This window comes from Anomalospiza imberbis, chromosome 10 (genome assembly GCF_031753505.1).
Source record: "Anomalospiza imberbis isolate Cuckoo-Finch-1a 21T00152 chromosome 10, ASM3175350v1, whole genome shotgun sequence".
Taxonomy (NCBI): domain Eukaryota; kingdom Metazoa; phylum Chordata; class Aves; order Passeriformes; family Viduidae; genus Anomalospiza; species Anomalospiza imberbis.
The window spans coordinates 25101278-25119470 of NC_089690.1; the positions used below are offsets into that span (position 1 = coordinate 25101278).

At 49.3% G+C, this 18193-nt stretch overlaps 1 protein-coding gene across 3 annotated transcripts in view; it reads right to left on the minus strand.

The window, feature by feature from the left end:
* ST6GAL1 (ST6 beta-galactoside alpha-2,6-sialyltransferase 1) overlaps positions 1–17040 on the minus strand; it is a 44002-nt gene extending 26962 nt beyond the window's left edge. Inside the window, exons 1-2 of one of the 3 annotated variants that reach the window (XM_068201330.1) lie at positions 16921–17040; positions 2584–2750 (exon numbers count right to left, since the gene is read on the minus strand). The gene's annotated coding sequence lies outside the window, so the exon portion shown is untranslated. Of the gene's footprint in view, positions 1–1898; positions 2033–2583; positions 2751–16920 lie in introns of those variants that run through there. The other 2 variants (XM_068201333.1, XM_068201331.1) reach the window with 2 other exon arrangements.
* Between the last annotated feature and the right edge of the window lie 1153 nt (positions 17041–18193).

The following is an 18193-nucleotide window of genomic DNA, read 5'->3' on the forward strand; positions in this document are numbered from 1 at the left end:
GTCTGTTCTGGGCTTTTGCCTGCTCACCCAGGCATTTTGGAGCTTGTGCACAAGTCCCACAAAATAGTTCAAGTGCAAAGCAGTGTGTGAGATGAGTGTCACCTGCCACAGCACAGACCTCAGAGAGTGGACAAGCCATGAGTACACAGCAACAGAGTAGGCAGCAGTGTGGAAAGAGGTCACAGAGCCCCATACACCAACACCCAGCTCCTGACACAGCTGCCCAAAACTGACAGCACTGGTGGGACTCCTCCAAAGCACACATGAAACTGCAGCCAAGACAAGCTGCACTTCACACTGCACTTCAGCACAAGTAGAATTAACTGTGCTGTTAATCTTACACAATACCATTCCATGTGCATCATCCCATTATCCTGAAGGGATATCCTGAAACATTTCAGTACATGGTCGAAGACTTTGTTGATGGTGTCCACTCGCCTTGGAAAACCACTCCTAAACCTGGACAGAACACACCAAAGCACATCCCTATCCTCTCCTCTGCCTGTCCGTGCCTAACACACAACAAACCCTCTGCTGCAACAGGCAGGCTCTGCCCCTTTCTAAAGCACGAGGGGTCAGAGGCTCCCACACAGGCGCAGCATGGAAGGAGGGTGTGTGCCTATTTTTGGTTTTACTTCCCTATTTCAAAGGAAAGTCCCTTTTCCACTTCAGATATTAACATATAAAACAATGTAACTGCTGAGAAGAGGCTGGACACAGATACAGATGTTACAGACCAAATATATCACTTTGCTGGTTTTCAACTATCCAACCTCCTCCAGCAGCCTTGCTATCTTGCAAGCCAGGCCTAACCAGACCTCCCTAGTCTGAAATCAGACTTAGTAACAGTGGGCTGGGTTTGACAAGGAAGACTTCTGAGAATTTCAAAAGGGGCTCAAGATTTTGTTCTGGCACAAGCAGAAGGTGACACTTCAGTGCTACCAATGCTCATTAAGAGAAGGAATATCTCCACACAAAACATGTATGTGAGTTTGAAAGGTCAGCTTGTCCTTGGGTTTCAGCTGTCCCAAAGGCAGGCACCTAATCAAGGCCAGCAGTCCCAGTCCTGCTGCCTATCTGTGCCTTGCACATGCATGTAGATGCGCCCTGTGCTGCCACAGCCTCCGAGAGGACTGCTCCCATGTCCACATGAGATCCAGCCACCTCAGCAGCTCACCTGCCATCACATCCCAAGTCACGTCTTTGTCCAGCAAGCAGACTTCCACAGAGGAACAAGAAGAAAAACAGAACCGAAAAAATCTTTGTGTCTGTACAACAACCTAAATAAGAAGTTTTGCAGCAGAGGATTTGCAGACCTGCTTCTTTAATCCTTTATTCTCCACTCAAATCCCACCTAACCAGAAATCAAGCTGTCTCCTGCTTAGTTTTCTTCTTTCCCCACGAAAAGTGCAGCTGCCAGAGATACCCAAGGCAAAGGCTATGCTTTTTCTTCTCTACTCACCTACATCCAGCAGAGCATTCCCACTCCTGCTAATGCTCCCCAGGCTCCATACGCTCTGTCTTGACCTCTGAGCAGATTTTGGCTGCTCTCTGCCCTCTTTGGGATTAGAAGTCCATCAGGCCCTAGGCAAGCAGGCTGCTGGGTCTCCACTACCCTTGCCCAAGTGTTACAATTTGCAATGCTAAAGGTAACACAACACTGGGAGAGAGAAGTGTTGCTCAGCCAGAAAGTAAGAAAGGGTGGTGCATTTTCCATATTGAAGATCAGGTTTTAAGTGGAGAAGAGAACATTAGCATGTTTCCAGCAGAAGAGGAAGTAAGGAGCAACAGCTGGCACTCTTGATGCCAGCAAGTTAAATATTTAGAGAAGCAGTTATACAGTGAGGTCCTCCCAAACCTTCTCTACGCATTAAAAGACCCATAAACCCAATACTTACATTTGCAGTTGCTTCCAGAAGTGTTTCCTAGCAAGTTAGCTTTTCCATGCACGAGAGAAAAAGGGAGGTCCCAGCATCAGCACCAGTCACTGCAATGGCTCACATGATGCTTGTCATCCTCAAGGGCAACAGCCTAAGGACTGCAGTGCTGTGATAAGGGGCCAGCAGGGAAGTGTGATAGGAAAAGCAGCAGCACCCCCAACAGCAGCATTTCAGGCATGATCAGCAGAGGTCAGCTATGTAAGTAGGCAGCTAATTACTCTAGCCTAGAGCCAAAGGCAATGTCCCCAAAGAGTTTCTAGGGAAAGCTTTACCAAAATGAGCCCCAGTACGCATCTCATTCATTTTATGCAAGTCAGAATATACACTGGATATCAGACTCTTATCTCTGGTGCACAGCCAATACATGACAGCTTCTACAAGGGCTCCCACAAGAAGCAGAATAAATGTATTATTTTGCTTTAAAAGAGAAATATAGGATAGTTGCTAAGGGAGTATCAGGGAACCCTGCCTGTTTTCTTTACTATCCTTCCAGCTTTGCATGTAACACAAGATAGCCCCAGTGCAAACAGCCATGCCTCAATGTATGTGGCCTTGTCATGCTGACAGCAGCCCTGCTCTTGCTGCAGATATTGAAGTGATAAAGGGGGCAGGGGAAAAAAGGATTAAGAGCCATTTTCATCACCTTCATCTCCAGGTTCCTTTGCTGTCCACAGAGGTTCTTGTCAATCCCTTCCAGGCAGCAGCAGATTGCCAGGTAAGAGCTGTAGGAGATACCACCACGGGCAGCACATCTGTTCTCTCCATGCAATTCTTCATGCTCCCATGTCCCTTTTAATTGAGTTCTCTAGCCTAGGAAAGAAATTAGGGCAAAGATGTTAAACAGCCACATCAGACTGGTCAGAAACCATTGGACAGGAGACTACAGCCACCAGCCAAGACCACCCAGCAAATCAGCAGTGGCACGGAAACACTCAGAGCATGCAGATAGTGCTGTGTCCATAGTGTGTGTCCTGGATAAGGCCAACAATCAAGCTGCTGACAGCTAGAAACATTACTTGAGTAAAACACCACACAGAGCCTCGAAGGCAAAATCTTCTGGTGAACACCTGCTGGCTACAGAACTCACCAGAGTCTAATGCCAGGAGCCAGGGTGAGCTGGTAATGCTGACATCAGGGCAGAAGAACTCACCCTTAGTGATGGGGCTACAGGTCCCTAAGGATATCTTAAGAATGCAGCCTGTACAAAAACATGTGCAAAGCCCTTCAAGGATCCGTCTCCCATTGAACCATCCATAGCAAAACCTACTGCCTACTCTGACACAGAGCAGTGATGCACTGCAATTACCTGGTGACCCTTGCTGGAAACACAAAAGAGCCTTTACAGAGTTTATATTCCTAACCTCTCCCCTATTTCTGAAAGAAACTCTGTGTAACCACAGCACATGTCATAAAATCCTCTTAAATAAGATATTAATCACAAGACTGTTTAGCAAGCAAGAGCACAAGGTCCACTTGAGGAAACACTGCCTCCCATAATTATCCTGCCCTGGGCAGGTTTCCAGTGTATGTGCATGGCCTGGCATATGCTCCACCTTGAGTCCAGCAGCTCAGACTTCTGCTCTCAGTAGGGACCCCAAGCACTCACAGCTTAGTAAGAGGTCCCAATATGTCCATATCCCAAATTACTGCCAGCTGGAACCATCCAAGGGACCCTAACCCACAGCAGCGTACCACAGCAGGGGAAGCAAACCAGTGGGAAAAAGGTAAGCTTAGGCTTTACACATTTTGTGTGATGAAGAAAAGGAGGAAGATGGGGAAAAAGAGAGGTAAAAAGCAAGAAAGGAGGAATAGATTATAAAGAGGGGTGCTGCCCATGCAAAGAGACATTGGCATACAATGCCCTACCTCAAGCACTGAGGTCCCACCAGGGTAGGCTGGTGAAGTTTCCTGCCAGGTGAGAGAGTGAAGCTAGAATGATACTTGAGGGTTAGGTCAAAAGGGAAAAACCAGAAACAGCTACCTGCTAGACTGAAAAACAACATTCTTGGTGTCTGCCAGCCTACAGCAGTAGCTCAGCATAGCTGCATCTTTGAGAAGCACTTCACTGAACAAGGGGTCAGCCATCACAGCAAGTGAGGAAATTTGCACAGGCAGACCCCCAGGACAGCTGTAAGGCTGGATGAGTAATGGTGAGCCAGAGCCCCAGCACTTTCACATGCTAGGCTAGGAAGTCCCCTGCCTGCAAGCTCAGCAGGATCCCCTTGCTGCAGGGTGTGTTCACACTAGCCTTTGTGGCTTGCAGAAAGGGTGCATTTAAGTGAGAAAAATGATGCAAACGGGAGGTAAAAGGGATGGAGAGAAGCACAGCCAATTGAACAAGGCCAGCACAGTGGTTGTCCAGCTAGGCAGCAGTTCTTCAGGGCAGCAGTTTTAAAAACATGCAACAATCCACCCCTGGCTACCTGCTCCCTGCTGAAGCCTGCCTTTATATGACTGGAAAGTGAGCCCAGAGATGCCACCAGAGGCAATACAACTTCTGCTGTGGCAGAGCCTGGGCAGCCACAGAGCTGTAAGAGGAAGAACAGCAGCCAGGCTGGGGCCAAGGGAGCTTCCCAGCCATCCACCCACTCCTTCCTGCTAACAGGGCAAAATGCTCAAAAATATTCACCAGCATCTCTGGGAGACAAAAGGATCAAGGGGACATGCACCCCTGAGCAAAGCAGGACAGCAAGAGAGCCTGCTCAGGAGCACCTCTGAGAGCCCAGCACCTCCCAGATGTGCACAGAGCCTACGCTGGGTGCTGAGAGCCACCAGCTGCAGGGTGGGCAGTGCCCCTTGGCAGAGCTTGAATTCTCAGCACTAGTTCTGAAAGCCATGAGCACAAGAGTGATCAGGCCTCCTTGCCTTCTGGTCAAACCAGAATTTGAGGAATTCATCAACACAGCATTTCTACATGGCAAGTTTAACCATCAGGAATACAAGCAGGTAATTACTAAAAGAGGCAAAAGCTTGAAAGATGACAAGGTTAAGTAGGAACCTAAAATTACCCCCAAATTCAGAACAATGTAAAAGTCTTCATTAATTTATCATTAATTCTTCTTCCCTCCTAAGACAGAGGATCTATCGGGAAAGATCCTGGAGAGTGCTGTAAATTAAATACCAGCCCAGAGTTAGTCTGCCTGAAGGGATTTAATGCACTCTGGTAACAGCCAGGCTCCAATGTGACAGGTCTGTGCACTAACAGCCAGTAATCACCAGACTGTGGGACCAGGAGGAGGAGGCAACAGCCTCCTCTGTCATTCTGCATCCCTCCCACTGGCAGTCAACAGAGACTTAGGACTTATCTTTTTTCTAGGAGTGAGGAATTATTTCTCCTTCCCACCTTACCAGCTACAGCTTAACCAATAGCCTGATGGATGCTTTGGCAGAGGAAAACATCCTGCTGTCTGTAGCCTTGTAAAAGAAATGGTATTTGTTTACTGCTTAATTGTTAATGCTGATTCACCCCAAAGTTAGAAATGTTGCCACCACCACTCTTCCTGACTGCAATAAGCAAAGCCCTGCCTATCAGGTTAATCACAATTAAATGGAAAATCATTAAAGCCTCTGCAGAGCAGAGCACCAGCCAGGAATGCCCCCAAGCCCGATAGCACAGAGGCTCAGCTGGGGGCCAGCATGGCTGGGAGGGCAGAGACACTGGCTGGGGAGCAGGGACACGAACAGTGCCACCACTGGCAGGGAGAGCAGTACTCTCTGGTCACATCAGCCAGATGAGAAGATGTGAGGAACAAAGAAGCCAGAATGGAGCAGGTCTACCAGACACAGGGGAGCAGGATGTGAAACCCAGACATCATCACAGACCAGAAGTGGAATGGGATGCTGAAGAGCTTCAGACCAGGACCGGTCCATGAAGACCACTAAGGCAAGGACTGGAAGGCAGGCTAGGAACAAGCCTGAAGAAAAGCACTGACTGGAGCAAATAAATACCTGCTCTTGGGCCACTGGCAGAGCCCATGGTTGCCCTGGTCACTGGTGTCAACCAGCCAACAAATCCTGTCTGCACAGCCTAGTCTCCCCACCAAGGCTCCAAAGGGAGGACAATGTTTCATTAGCACTACCTGGTGATGATTCAAGCAGGATGAGACGGTGTGGTGGACAGCCCAGCCCTCTCCCCTCTCCATAAAACACACGAAAAAGACCTAATCCTGCCCCTCATTTTGTCACAGCATACTCCTTTCACACAGCAGAAGCACTCTCTAGATGACAGTACTGAAAAAACGTTCTACCTGGGTGGGGCTTTTCACAGCAGATTTTCTTTAAGGTGTAGTAAATAAGGTACAAAAGCCAGACAGTCTCATGAGAGGCAAACCAAAGTTGACAAAAAAGTGATTCCTGCCTTGTTTTTTTTACAGCTGCTATGAAATCAAACAAACCTTAAAATAAACTTCTCACATCCTTTATTGCCAGACCCTTGCAGAAGGACAGACAGATCAAGTCTGCACATGGGCTGAGCTCTCAGCCACAGAACTGCACTTCATGGACATCAGAAATTAAGAGGAGAGAATTCCTGGCAGCTTCCCCGAAGAGCACCCAGATCTGGCTGACTACCCTGTGCACGCCTCAGCTCCCCATTTACAGAGCTGCCTTCCCACAAACACACCATGAACTGCAGCTGCTCAGACATTTATGAGCAGCACCACGGAGGAGCCTATTGGACAACTTGTGTTTCTGTTCTTGGGGCAGGGCTTAAGCACACAAGTAAAGCACAACCTCAGAGCTGCAAAAAGGAAAATGAAAACCCCACCTAACAACTACAAATACAGATCAATTATGCACAATGAGCAAGGCAGCATCAAGCCAAGCAGCAACTGTGGAACCACACAATCAGAACCTGCAGTGCAAAGAGGTCAGATTTGGGTTGTATAATGTTAAAGCTGTCCTGCCTTCTGAGAGTCTGGCTTTGCAACCCTCTCTGTATTTTCAGAGAAATGCAGAAGTACTTCCACTTTCATTAAAGATCTATTCCCTTTTATTAAAGCAAATTCTAGGACAAGTCAAGGGCTACTGCAGATCACTGGCAATCAATTCTCTAAGTTGGCAGCTTGTGCTTCAACAGAAGAATGATCATCATCTCAGAGGAATTGGCTCTGTGCAAATACAGAAACTTCAGCAGCACCACAGAAGAGCAAGAAACCCAAAACCATCCCTTCTGCAGAAGAGAGGCTTGGGAACCAAGAACACAGAGAGCAGCAAAGGCACTCAAGCAGTGCCTTAGTCAGGGATCTGAGATGGATGTGATCACTGCTGCCAGGCCTCAACCTCTGCTACCCAGAACAAGGGTAGGAATTGAAAATCCAGTTACTGATTGCTAGGCTGGCCACGGGCCTGGGTAAACACAGACACAATTGCCAGGACATTAATGGGATTCCCTAGAGAGGAAATCCCCTGCTGCTGGACCTGCTGCAGGAACAGAGAAGCTTACCTGTTGCAAGGCAAGCTGAAGCAGGACTTGGTCTCCCGCATGTCTCCAGGATAAGATGCAGCAACAGGGACACTGCCAAGCCCCACAGCCCAAGCAGGAGCTATGCCATGGCCATGGAGAATGATGACCTGTGCAAGTTAATGGCTGATCCAACCTCTCACCCAGCCACAGCCTCGTCCCAGCAATGCTCCAGCAGGATCCTTTTCCCACACCTGCCAACTTTCTCACTGCCTTCCCCAGGTACTGTAAAGACCAATATTTTCATTTCAAACGCATCTTGCTCAAGATGAACTGAATTTCCTTGAGCCTCCTCCCCAAACTAGAGACAAAGAATCTTCCTCCAGTGAGCAACACCAACTTAGCTTCTCCACAGGCCTTTTTTAAGGGGGTAGTTTTTGCAGCTCATCTGCTCTGAACCATTACACCTACTTTTTGACACAGACACACAGCTAATAGTCTCCTGGTAACTGGCTATAAAAAAAATTCATTAGAACTACTGGTAACACCAACAGCTAAATTCAGTTTTGTGAAAAATAATACACACAACTACAGAGAAAAGAGGCAGAAAGTATTTGGACATTTGGAGAGTGGGTAGGGGTTTTCACTGTGGTATTTTTGGTTTTAGTTTGGGATTTTTTTCCCAAGAGTTTGTTTTCATGAAACCCAAGATAAAGAAAGCCAAGGATGTGGGAGGGCTAAAAGATGCTCAACGACCAGAGAGACTGAAAGCTGTCTAAGAGATGGCTGCTTAGCAATCTGGCAGGAGCTGAAGGGGGCTACAAGGAGCATTACCAGAAGGATGAGAAGGTTTCTAGGAGCATATGGCTAACCAGGAATTTGGCCAAAGGAAATGCTCCAAAACAACTTCAGGACTGTAAGACACAGCATTAAAACTCCAGTGGGGCAATCTAGAGGAGGGGAAGCAGGATATGATCACCTTCTCACATAGCCCAAATTCTCCACTTCAGAAAAACAGCCAGTGCTGGAAAAAGCAAGCCACAAACACAGCCTGTGGTTACTGAAACCCTGGTAGGTGGGCTTAGGGCAGCCATGGGGGTCCACACTCTCCAAAAATCATCACCACCACTCTGCAGTCTCCAGCACCAGCTGGCCAAGAACAGCAGAAGCACCTAGGAGAATGTGGGGGGCTGGCAACACACAGCTGCTCCCCCACTTACTGGGAGCCCTGCTTAGCGTTTAACCACACCCCATGTTTGTTTTCCTCCAGATTAGGGAGTCACAGCAACCAGGGGAAATCCACGTGCGTAGAATGTGGGAAGGAAGACCAGAGATGTTCTGACAGCAGCAACTGGTTCTATGAGCTGTGCCCCGGATCAGCTCCCGGCCGAGGTGCGAGACGGGCTCTGGCACACGGCGGTCTGAGGCTCGGCTGAGCCAGGACAAGCGGCTGGTACACACAGCGGGAACAGAGCCGTCCCCTTCCTGCCCCGCAGCCTCGGAGGCAGACACCCCACTGAGGCAGAGGGTTTCTGTCCTTGGGTCACACCCCACGTGTGGCAGGACACGACCTTCACGCCTGAGAACACCTCACGGATGTGAAGCTCTGGCAGCAGCAAGACAATGTTTAGGTGCACAATTAAGCATCTGCAACATCACCTGCAGGGTTCCAAGTGCTGTCCTCACCCAGCGTCAAATCTCAGCTCAGAGGTCGCAAAGGAACAGCCAGAGGCGGGGGGAAGGTATTTCTGCAATACCTCAAGTAAGAGAGGCTTCCGGAGTGTTGTCAGCGTGAAGACAGAGGGGGAAAATCAAGCCTAATTAGTGCCAGAAATTAATTTTAAAACTATGAGTTAATATGCATTACTGACCTTGGTACACTCCCACATCTGTAGCCATGGTAAGCTTGAATTTCCTTCATTTCCATTCACTTCCAGCATGAACTAAACTAATTTTAATTGAGAGGGTCCAGGCTGAAACTTAGCACCATTTCTGACATCAAATTCTCTAACCATTCCTTAATTAACTTCTCTGAATTTTTCTCCTTAGATTGCAAGCATATGGTTATCTGTCTAATTAAACAATTCATCCATGAATATCTAATAAATAAATAGTTACCCAACTGCACTCCCCTAATAATTAGGTAAGCTTCTTAACCTTGGAACGTGTAGTTCATCTGAAAGAGACGTGTCTTTTGCAAAGTGATTTACAAAGTGGTAAGAAGTTTCCAAAACTGAGAGGGGAGCTATATCACACTTGAAAATTAATTTGACTGTTACCTCAGGTGCAGACTTTAAGGAGTTCACCTCAATTTTTAAAAAAGCACTTCTAACCACATTTGAAATTGCTAAGCCACATCCACAGAACCTAAAATAATTGCCGCTCCTCACCCACACTATGTTATAAAGAAATGAACCAGAAGATACAAGTAACAACTGCTCTGAAAATCAGCAGAGAAATCTACAGAAAGTTACATGGCATCCACACGGTTCCCCCACCTTTGTGCTCTGCTCAGACCCCTCTGGTAAAGCAGCCTGGCAGTGGTCCCTGCACACAGCACATGGAGCCACTGCCCAGCTCCAAGGCTCCATCACCTTTTCATACTACTCAATCCTCAGGTAGCTGCTCAGACCACAGGATTCAAGACAGCTGTTCTTTAAACAAGCATTACATTAAAGTTGAAGAGCCTAAAAATGCCAGTGATCCCTCACTTTGTCCCATTAGCAGAAAGTCTGGCTGACCCATCACACAAGGCATTCCAGCCATTGCTCTTCCTTCCTGTCTGACTGGGGACTCCCCTGTCTCTAAAAATACCCTTTCATGTCACAGGCACAAGCAACACCTATTTCTACCAATTCCATTTTTGCCTTTGGGAATACCCCCCATCCAACTGAAACCTGCCCCTGAAGCATTAGTTGGAAGTAAGTCATAACACATCCCTTCCTGGGGAGGAGGTTTCCCTCCACAATGCGTTCTGTTCAGAAAGGTGCAAGGCAGCTCCCTAGGCACCTACAGACTTCACAAAATAAACATTATCAAGCTCTGGAATTTGTTAACCAGTCACTCTGATGATCTTCCCAAGAAAGCAACACTCATGGACATAAGCATTTGTGAAAAACTGATTTCAAGATTGCAAGAACGGCTGTTAATAAGAAATGAGCTTCATATTCACAGACACCATCATCCGGATGAGAGCAAAACCCATCCAGCACCTTCCAGACTCTCATAAAATATATAAAGTATTCATCAGAACTGCCTGTGAAATACCAGCCCAGAGGAGCCAGAACACAACTTTTCCATCTTTGCTGCATTTCTGCTAATGGACCTCACTTAAAAAGTGCCCAACTCCCTGACAATTATTTATACTGAAGGTCTGCTGGAGAAGGACAAATATAAATATATATAAAACCCCAAAAAATATAAAGTATCATAGAATCATCACAGAAGGTTTTGGGTTGGAAGAGACCTTAAAGATCATCTTGTTCCAACCCCTGCCACGGGCAGGGACACCTTGCACTGTCCCAGGCTGCTCCAAGCCCTGTTCAGCCTGGCCTGGGACACTTCCAGGGATGGGGCATCCACAGCTTCCATGGGCAACCTGTGCCAGGCCCTCACCACCCTCACAGGGAAGAATTTTTCCTAATACCTAATCTAAACTTACTCTCTGCCAGTTTGAAGCCATTTCTCCTTGTCCTGTCCCTCCAGGCTCTTGTAAGAAGTCCCTCTCCACCTGTCCTGCAGGCTCCCTTCAGGCACTGGAAGTGAGGCCACCCTGATCCCTTCTCTCCTCCAGGCTCAGCAATCCCAATTCTCTCAGCCTTTCCTCACACGAGAGGTGCTCCACCCCTCTAATAATCCTGGTGGCCTCTTCTAGACTTGCTCCAAGAGGCCAATGTCCTTCCTGTGCTGGGGACCCCAGAACAGGTGGGTGCAGCCCTCCAAGTGAGGTCTCATGAGACCAACAGGGACATTTTATCCCAACAATTACAATCCTGTACATCTAAATTTTTTACTTCTTTAAGACCCCTTGCAAGCACAAAGAATGGCAGGAACACAGTCAGGTCACAGGGATAGCCAAGAATTAACACAGTGATAATCCATCCATGGACCAAAGTGAAATCTTGAATTTAGGAAGAACTAAACTGTGAGGGAAGGAGATAAAAACAAAAACCAACCAAATAAATAAACTTTAACCCAACTTAGTTAACAGTGGATCACATGCAAATTTTCAGTCTTGCAAGGTAATGCAGCTCACAGCAAGAAGACATCTTCCCTGAGAAGTTTTTTATTAACTTATTATTTTAAGATATAAACTAATTGCTTCTGGGATGCTCTGTGCCTTCAGAAGAGAGCAGCTCAGGCAACAGAGCTCTCCTTGCAGCCTTTCCTAAAGATTCTGCCTTACAAACAAATTTAGAACAAAAACGTCATTACTCTGATGTTATACATTGAATGTTATTTCAAGGTAGAAGCAGGTCCTTGAGATTACCGGGGGAAAACCAGGACCACAGATGTCTTTTAGTCCCCAGGAGATCCATTTTAGAAAGCTGTCATTGCTGCACAACTGCCATGGCATTTTCTGTTGTCATTCCATCCCAGTGAGGGTCACCACACTCTCCCCACACATTTGGGACTCTGCTGGCACACACAGGGTACTTGCAGAAAATCCAGTGAACACAGGCTGATTGGAACCCCTCTGATCTCCTAACCAGCAAGCACTGTACCACAAAGACACAAAGGGCAAGCTGCAATGGATAATAAAAAATTAATTACTGCTGTCAACAACTCTTATTTTTCTGCAAAATTTTACAGCTGAAAATCCAAACTGCTGAAGCCACTGTAAGCAGAGCGGATGCAATATTAAAGAAGGGAGCATTAGCTTGTTTCCAGTTTCCACCAGCCCCAGGAGTCCCAGGCACAGTGTGGCATGTACAGCCAGCCAGACTGACTGTCATCCTGTGCTCGGGGCACTCGGCTCTCCACTGCCTCAGCAGCACTGAGGTACCAGGAGCAGCTTTGCTCAGCTCATTTTCAGTAGCTGCCAGTTCCCAGAGCTAACGCACATCAGGAGCGCAGAGAAACGTTAGCACAGTCTGGCACAGAGCTCCCTTCTGTACAGACAGACCATTCCCAGGCACAGGAGTCAAGGTAGAAAAGCAGAGGCCTCCCTGAACTTCAGCATACTGTTAGAAGGTGAGGTATTACGTGCAATGTTTCCAATCTCACAAACAGACCTTGTAATTTTAGCTATTTATAGAAAAAGAAACTGCAAGATGCTGTGCTGCAGCTTTCCACACCAACCTCTGTTTGAGAGTGGAGGTTGTGGGAACTTGTGAGCCACACACCACAAGCACACCCTGAAGACCACCGGATGACTTGGTGGCAGAGCTCTTAATTTCAGAGACACCCCAAGCCATGCATCCCAAGCAAATGCACCACCTTCCAAATGCTGCAGAGGGACCAGCAAACCCCAGCTTGGCAAAGGCACCACTTGGAACCTGCTGAGACAAAAAACTACGGGGCAGAACTCCTCTGTTCTGGTTCCACAGAAGAGCTCCTGGACACCCACAGAACCAAATTACTCTCCATACTCAAGATCTGCATGTGAACATGCTGCTGTACACACACACTCCACCCAGAAGGGCTTCACCATGGCCCACGCTACTGGTACATGCTGGGAAGCACACACACACCGGTACATGCATTTCTCATTGCTTCCCAGCATCCTTCAAACCAAAGACTATCCTACAGAGCTGGAATCATAATGACAGGTAGAAATGGGCTTAAGTGCTGCCTTAAATCAGCCAAGTCACTGCTTTGCAGACACGGTTCTGGACTCTCCTTTTCATCATCGTTCACCTCGGCGCTCTGGGAATTAGCAGGAAAACTCATCTGCAAGTGGAAGCAGCAGATGTGCATTCATATTCAGTGCCATCAGTGACCCACAGGGAGGGATTTTATGAAAGCTTTGGGTTCACAGCTCACCAAAGGCTGAGCTACAGCACACATTCAGAAAGGTAATAAACCTTCATTTTTACTTACAAGCAAGTGGCTCAAACATGTAAGTTTTTCCAAGGTTTTTAATCACACAAGTGATTAGAGGATCTGATAACAATGATCCCTGCTGGCTCAACATCTAAGAGCACTTTATACAGAAAACATCTCATTTCATCTTCTACTTTTTTATCAGCACAATTATAATTAAAAGAACATTCAAAGGAACCACTTGTATTTCACACTTCACTGACAAGTTCCCAGTCAAGCAGCACAGACTTCCAGCACATCTGAAGCCACCAGGAACGTTCTTCAAACACAAACATGTCCAGCCACTGGGCCACCTTACACTGGGAAGCAAAGCCTGTCCTTGGGGAAGCAGTTACAGTGAAAGCTGTAATATGTAGGTCAGCGTTCTAAGAAGGGCTGTGACTAAGACAAAGTATCAGATTGATTCATAATGCTCTCCGATTGCTAATCCTGTGCAGAATTGTGATTTACTTCCCTCTTCCAAAATCTGAGGGCTACAGAAAAGGACTGGATACTTTGAAAAAGATCATGAAAACAATTCTGTCAGACCTATTACAGTGATCTTTACGAATGTTGAGTAGAGCACAGGAAAACAACACTCTCACCCTTGGCTGTGCACACCACTGAACCTCTCCTGTGGAACAGGCTGAGAATCACCACTGCAGCAGCACTTCTGCCCTTCCGAAAACTGCCAATGCAACAGGGTAAGGGTGCCAATGCAACAGGGTAAAACTGCCAATGCAACAGGGTAAGGGTGTGAGGAGAAGCCCTGGCAGCCAAAGCACTTGAGTTCAATGATATCCTCCATATCAGTCAGCCTGAGAGCAAAGGGCAGCACAACCTGGCCCATTACCATCCCTGGCTGGCTCCCCCAGGGCAGGACAGGAGCTGGCTGAGACTGTGCTGTGGTTGAGGTGCCTCTGTGAGTGTTGGGGACACAGCCCTCGCTGCAGAGCTCCCTTCAGCACCCCCCTGTCCTCTGACAGAGCCACAGGGACATAAACCTCTGCATGCACAGCGATCAGCTCCTCTCACAGCACTGTCTCAAGGTCAGTTAAGATACAGAACGTTTACTGGCTGCATCTGCTCTGCCCTTTGTTAGACCACCCCTGCCCACCTCATACTGGCACCTCTAATTCCTCTCATGCATCCTCTCATGCATTCCCAGCTCCTGCAGGAGATGACTCTGCCAGCAGTCACTGCAAAACAAGGTTTAAGTACTCACCTATTTTGTCCCTAGAAAACTAGGTCTCCATGAACAATGATACACCTGCATTTCCACTCTTTGGGTTTAACCAAGTTACAGAGCACACAAACAGCAGCCACCAGAGTGGGCAGCCTGCTCAAAGCCACATCAACAAATAATTTTGTGTCCAGGAACTAAGTAGATATGATCAGATATTCCTCTTTTCTGAAACCTAACCTCACATTTGCTGCCAGCAGGAGACACATACACGCTCAGCTGAGCACTGCAGTTCCAATGATAATGTGGCAGCCCACTAATGTGAGCATCTCCATTTTCAGGCCATGTACCACTTTTGCCAGAGGCACACAGTTTGGCAGAGGACCCCACAATGTTCCCACTACACCCACAAAACACAGCTCCTTCCACTGTATTTAGCTTACCTAAGGAACGCAACCATTAAATGAAAGAAGAAAAGCAGTGGATAGATTTCTCTGGAGCCAAGCTGCAGCCTTGCACAGCTGTCCTGTCCCCAACACTGACAGGGCACACACTTTGGCACTACAGAACTGCTCATCCCTGCATCACCATCACCAAACCAATTTATTTGCTGAACCAGAAGAAAATAGATGAATTGTCTCGACTCAGCAGCTGCATCACCTGCAGAGCAGTGGTTTATGCCCAGGTGAGGTGATCAGGTGCCCAGAGCAGAGCAGACCTGGGGATGGGATGCCTGCCCTCTGAGATCCCCACATGGGCTCACTCCAACCCCCAGGCCCTCACCCTCTCACAAGAACTGCAGCTAACAGGAAAAGTCTGCCTCATTAGATACTCTTGGCCTCTGTCCCAGGGGCCTTTTGGGGAAGATTTTTCCTACTAATATTCTTCCCCCTGGGGAAGATTTAGCATCACTCATATCTATATGAGCTCCTCAGGCATTTGGAGCTCCACCTAAACCTTCCCTGTCACAGTGACCCAGGACAGTGATGAAACATGTGGGATGAGTATTTGTATTTTGTCCTGGACGTCAGGAGGTGAGGAGGACTTTCCAAGATGCACTACCAAGGTACTCAGTTTTTGCAGCAAAAGCTGAGGACAGAAAGTTGTCCCTTTCCCCGCCAGTAACACACCTTATGTACACTTACCCCATTCTGCTGGGGTCTCCTTCCACTGACTCCCCTCTGAGAGCAGGAGGATGATGCAGCCTTGTATCACAGCACTCTCATCTATTTCAAATTATCCCAGCTCAGAAAAAGTATTCCAGGTTAGCTACCAATCTTTAGGCAAGTGCAGTCGTGTGAGTATGCCACTAAAGGAGGAGTCACAGACAGAGAGTTAGATTCATTCCTCACACATTAATAGGCAGCTCTGGTTTCTCACTTCCTCACAGCCAAGAAAATCGCCTGCTACATCCAGCTGCTCTGCCACGGCACCTTTCCCCTTGCAGATATTTCTGTTTTGACACTGTCAGTGATAAGATCCAGTTGCAGTAAGCAGATATGGAAACAGCATAAAGCAGCAGCAGTTCCCACTCCTTCAGCCCCTGGTCCCCATCCACTGCCCTGATTCACCAGGGGCTCATAAATGCAGGAACAGAGACTTGCCTGAAAGACTGACACGGCAGCACAAAAAACACACTACACATTATTTATTCTCTCTGCAGCCTGACCTGCTGTGCGCTAGTAGAGACGAATGCGGCTACTTCTAAAATTACTCACAGATTAAATCCCTTGCTACAACTGGCGGGTCCCTGCGGGCTGACCCAGGCCAGCAGAGATCTGTCAAATTCAGGCAAGGGTGAGCACAAACCGGAGGCAGGCAGGGGCCGGGGTCTGCCTCATCTCCCGCCCATCCTCGCTCCCCAGTGCCGCCACCGGGCGGGCTCCGCAGCCACCGGGGACTTCTGTGCTGCCAGAGCCCCGGCGAGCGGGGAGAGCAGTAGGAGCAGGGGCGACAGGCAGCCGCCGCCATACACATCTGCCGCTCTTAGAAGTTTATACTGATGGGGTTATACACATAAACAATAAGAATTAACAAAAGTTACGCCGCAGCGGAGCTGGCGCTCGTCCGCCCCACGCTGCCCACCGGAGCCCACTCACACCCGGGGGCCGCCTCACGCCAGAGCCGAGACCCCCGAGGGCGGCGGGACCGGGCCGGGCGGGACCGGGCCGGGCGGGACCGGGCCGGGCGGGGCGCGGCCCTCCCCGTCCTCCCGCCGCACCTGCGACCCCCGCGGCGCCTCAGCTCTCGCCCACCGCCGACCCTCGTGGCTCCTTCACCGCTAGCCCGGCCCGCTGCCCCTCAGTCGCTCACGGCCAGCCCGGCCCCGCTGCCCCTCAGCCCTCACTCACCACCGACCCTCAGGCACTCACCGCCGGCCCCGCCTCGCCGACCCTCGGCCGGCCCCTCACTCACAGCCGCCGCCCGCCTTTGTTGCTGCCGCGGCCGAGGCATTTAAGGCGCTGAGGCGGGGGGAGGCGGGGGCCGCAGCGCGGGGGAGGCGCCGCCGCCAGCCCGGCTGCTCGGCGGGCACGGGGCATCCTCGTCGCCCTCCTCATCCTCCGCCCCTCACGGCACAGCTGCGGGGAGGGGGAGCGGCTGCTGCCCGGGAGCGACAGCCCCCGAGCACAGCCCGGGCGCTCCCTCGGCCCGGGGAGCGGCGAGTGGCAGCGGGCTGCGGAGCGCAGCCCCAGCCCCAGCCGAGGGGGCCGGCTCGGTGCCGCACGCGGCCGGGACAAAGTGCCGCACACCCTGCAGCACCCTCGGTGGGAGCCCCAGCGCCGGCCCTGCCCGCCTGCCTCGGGGAGCTCTGTGTGGAAAGGCACAAAAACCGATCGTGCCCCGTTACGGACACGGGCAGAGCTGCCATCTAACTCCGTCACTATGGGCTCGTTTCGAATATGCACTGCAGATACATCAATAGTTCATTAGCGAGCCGCAGGCAGCTTCCCCCAGCACCTATTTCAGTGGTGCCCGGGAGAGCCCGCGGGGCCATGGCTCCTTCGGGGCACCCCCCGCACCGCCGGGGATGCCCACAGCGGGGCAAATGGGGCACATGGCTACTGTGCCTGCAGCTGGCTACAGCCTTAAACTACTTTTGGCCTCTTCTCTATCAAACCAAAGCACGAGCAGGGATCAGTGCGTGCGATACGTTTTCCCAAACTATGTACTAATCAGGGTCCAGGCAAGGCAACCTGATTATTGTGATCATAAAAGCTCAAACTCTGAGCCATGCAAGCCACAACAAATGCCCTGCTTAAATCAGCGCCAGTCCCCATTGGGGCTGCAGGACACGGTACCACTGTGCCTATCCTGGCTGCTGTGCTTCCAATGCTAACTGGAAAGAGCAAGCAAACTGTTTCTGGGGTTCATACTTGAAAGGAGTCAGCATCTGGTGTGGGGTTATATCATACAAGCCCGTGTCCAAAATCAGCATCTCACTGTGCATTACTCCCACCTTGGCTGCAGATGATATTCCCTCGCACAATGGATCCGAATGGATGGAGCAAGGTCTTCACAAGGCCTTTCCAACATCAGAGAACATGAAACACCTGCGAGGATACATAAAGTATCACAAAATAAGCCCTCAGAAAATAAATAGCCCCCAGAGCTGTCACAGCATTCAGGTTCACATTGCAACCCCAT